The sequence below is a fragment of the Stegastes partitus genome, unplaced genomic scaffold (assembly GCF_000690725.1).
Source record: "Stegastes partitus isolate 25-593 unplaced genomic scaffold, Stegastes_partitus-1.0.2 Scaffold760, whole genome shotgun sequence".
Classification (NCBI taxonomy): Eukaryota; Metazoa; Chordata; class Actinopteri; family Pomacentridae; genus Stegastes; species Stegastes partitus.
Window position 1 is genome coordinate 87,454 of NW_007578491.1, and position 4,065 is coordinate 91,518.

At 40.7% G+C, this 4,065-nt stretch overlaps 1 protein-coding gene across 1 annotated transcript in view; it reads right to left on the reverse strand.

Annotated features, from left to right (window-relative positions):
* nek11 (NIMA-related kinase 11) overlaps positions 1–4,065 on the reverse strand; it is a 96,242-nt gene that overhangs the window by 70,237 nt on the left and 21,940 nt on the right. The gene's annotated exons all lie outside the window — the stretch shown is intronic.

Here is a 4,065-nt window from a genome sequence, read left to right on the forward strand (position 1 = left end):
AAAAAGCTGCCGTATAATTTAATATAACTGATGTTTCTTCCTTTTTGTCATGTGGTGTTTCCTTTGATGACCTTAATTAATGCAGGAATCAGTCTGCAAGATCAAAGAACCTGTTTAAGGGTCAACATCCGTGATATGAATCCGTAACCGTCACATCCAGACTGACTGCTAATGTTAGCATGAAGCTAACCGGAGCGGCGGCCAGTGTGAAAGCTCCGTCCTGAGGGAGATTATCAGCTGCTGCTCGACTCTTCTGTTCTCGTTAAACCGGTGAGCGGGGTCAGCAGGTGAAGTGGAGGATCGGCTTTATTAGCTCGCCGCCTCGTTCACCACCCGGATTCACCTCTGCCCCGAGCCCCGGGGTCAAACTGCTGGAAATAAAACCCCTTTATTGGGTTCAATTTATCACGGCGGTCGCTTCAAACACAGCCTGTACATGTTCCTACTGTGCATGTGAGGATTATCAGCAGGAAGCTATCAAATATCACAGTTTAATGCAGCAGTTACAGCGCTTTTGTTCAGTTTCCAATTTAAAGTTAATTAACAGGAAATTGCTTGTTTCATGTACCAAAGTGTAACCTGTGTTTTGTACAATATAATTTTATGTTTCCAAGATGGAGACGACTAAATGATCTATTTTTACCAATCGTGTGATTTATTCATGTTGTGATAAACATTTAAAAGAACTTTCTAAAATAACAAAGAGTATTTCCACAAAATGAAATTGCTCTCTGTCAGCATTAAGCTCTGACTTCATTAAATCAGGACAGGCCGACGAATTCTACAACAAACTACACTAGGAAATGATCCAACACAGGTTAATTAAGATGGTCCAAAAGAACCGCAAAATGCTGAAAGAAAACTATTTAATTGTGTGGAAAAACTACACATTTTTGAAAAAGTGAAAGTTGCATTCAGCATTCAGGTGAAACGTCTTTCTACAGGTGATGTGCAGAGTCGAGTAAAAGAGTTCGTAGAGGCTGTAAAAAATGTAAATAGTTCAATATGTGGAGACTTAAAATGACCACAAAGAGACGAAAGTGTCCCAAAGACACAAAAAACAACCAGAACGAGATGCGAAACAACAATAGATGCTGAACAAAGATGAGACAAAGTGAACACAAAGAAGCAAAACTGCCCCGAAGACACAAAACCCCAGAAGAGAGACACAGAAAGATATAAGTAGGGCAGAAAACTATCAAAAAACAGACCTAAAGAGACATAACCTGTAGAAGCAGTAAAAATATAACTGGTTAAATATCTATAGCATGTGGAATTGACCTATGTGGTCTGCATGTGACAGACTGTAACAGGCTGTGTGTATAATTTAATATAACTGATTAGTTAGTTAATTTTTGCCACGTGTCGTTTCCATTTGTGATCTTCATTAATGCTGGGATCAGGCTTCATTTACATATTGTGTCACAGTTTTTCCTTCTTGTCTTTTTAACCTTGCCTGGGAAAAAAATAAAAAATAAAATATCCGCAAGACAAAAAGGAATCAAATGAAACGCAACAAGACAGAATTGTTTTTGAAATGTCATCTTAGGCGAGCTAAAGCGCTTTAGTTCAGGCCGCTGCCGCGTCTTTGTTTCGGCTAAATCCTCTCCGTCACAGCTGCAGACCTGTTTGTGCTGCTGTTGGAACTCAGGCTGTGGATGTTAACGGCACACGAGTGTCGGTCCTCGTTAACACACACACACACACACACACACACGGTGCATCCACTAATGTTGAGTCGTGTAGTTTTGATTCACAAAATGAGTAAAAAAAACACCAAACAGAACAGATCAAAGAGCTCTGACACCACCAGACCCAATGGGGAGGTTGTCGGCATGTCGTGTCTCTGTGTGGTTGTTTCCAACGTTGACGTTTTGTGTGTCTGTGATCATTTTTGTGGCGATTTTGTTTTTTTTTATTTTTGCAGTGGTTTTGTGCCCCTCTGACGTTTCATATTTATTTTGTGTCTGTGATGATTGTGTCTCACTCTGTCGTCATTTTGTGCGTCTTTGCTGCCTGTACGAGTCGTTACATCTCTTTGTAGCTGGATTGTGTCTCTTTGTGGTGGTTTTCTGACTCTTAGCAGTGATTTTGTGTGTCTCTGTGATAATTTTGTGTCTCTTTGTGGTCTTTTGTGGATCTGTGGTTGTTGTGTGTCTCTTTGTGGCTGTTTTATGACCCTTTTTTGTGTCTCTATGTGTGGGTTTATGTATTTTTATGGTTATTTTCTGTCTCTTTGTGGTCATTTTGTGTATCTTTGTGGTTGTTCTGTGTCTCCTTGTGGTTGTTATTGTGCCTCTGTTATTACTTTGCGCGTCTCTGTGGGAGTTTTGTTTCTCGTAGTAGCGGTTTTCTGTCTTTGTGTTCATTTTGTGTCTCTTTGTGCCTGTTTTCTGACTTGTAGTAATTTTGTGTCTCTGTGATCGTTTTGTCTTTCTCTCCAGTAATTTTGTGTGTCTTTGTGGTCACTGTGTGTCTCTTTGTTGTCGGTATGAGGTTGTGTCTCTTTGTACGTTTTTGATCAATTAGTGTCTCTTCGTGGTCATTTTGTCTCTCTTTGCAGCTAGTTTGTGTCTCTTTGTGGTGCTTCCCTGACTCTTCATGGTCATTTTGTGGCTCTGTGGTTGTTGTGTATCTCTTATTGTGTCTCTTTGTGGCAGTTTTCTGACTGGTTTTTGTGTCTATGTGAGGGTTTATGTCTTTTTGTGGTTGTTTTCTGTCTCTTTGTGGCCATTTTGTGTCTGTACAGTTATTTTTTCTCTCTCTGTGGTCTTTTTGTGTACCTTTGCGGTGGTCATGTGTGTCTTTCTGGTAATTGTTTGTCATTTAATGGCCATTTGAATTCTCTTCAGCAGGTTTGTGTCTCTTGGTACTTGGCTGTCCAATCTCTGTTGTAACAGACGCTGTTGCTCTAATCAGTGATCCTTCCATTCTGTGAGTCAATAAACAGTTTTTACTTCAGAAAGACATCAGCACTCAGTGTCACTATTTCCCAGAAACGAGACATTTATTATCATTTAATCACCTGAAAGCAAATAAAAGTTGTTTCCTTTAATATAAATAAAACAATATCTGAGGTCTTGCTTCAGTAAAATAGTAAAAATCACACCAATGACACAAAACTAAAACACTTCAGTTCCCCAAACTGGATTTTGACAGATGAGGCTAAAAACAAATGAATGCTGTTGTTGTAGTTAATGCAGTGAACCTTCTGCCATCGCATCATTTATCCATCACTTCCACTTGGACTGGTTTTGATGTGTTGAGGGACAAATAACTTCTGGGTCATGAACCTGCCATCAGCTCACTGTATCACTACCTGCTGTGATTCTCTGTCAGAGCCAAAAGGCTGCTGGGAAATTAAATGTACAGCCTGGATTCAGAATGTGCAGGCATTTCATTCAGTTCATTCGGCTTCACTATGATGTGCACTCAGAGGCTTTTCTTCAGCGAGCCGGCAGCGCCGACTCTCCGTTGCTATGCAACTACAGTAAGAGGCTGTTTGAAGTGAGACACTCTGATTAGCGCCGATGTGTTTTAGAGTTTCTGTCGGCTGAGAGCTGAAAAACACGAGCTCCCGAATCAAACCAGGACCAGAGTCTGAAGGACTTCAACCAGCAACCGCAGAGAGAAGCAGCTGGATCTCCAACCAGCAGCGTGACACAAACACTGCTGGGAGGTAATGAAGAAATAAAAACGTGTGGTTGTGTTTCCTCTACATGCCACTGCTGCTCTTTCTACTACAACACATTAATCTGACAACAGCAGTTACTTCACCAATGGTAACATACATAACATATGAAAAACAAACACAAAACAATGAGAAACAACACAGAACAACCACAAAGTGACACACAGCACCTGAAAACAGACACGAAATAACCATAAAAAGATGCAAGTCAACCACAAAGAGTCACAGAACAGCCACAAAGAGACACAGAACAGCCACAAAGAGACACAGAACAGCCACAAAGAGACACAGAACCGCCACAAAGAGACACAGAACAACCACAAAGAGACACAAAACAACCTCAAAGAGACACAAAACAACCACAAAGAGACACA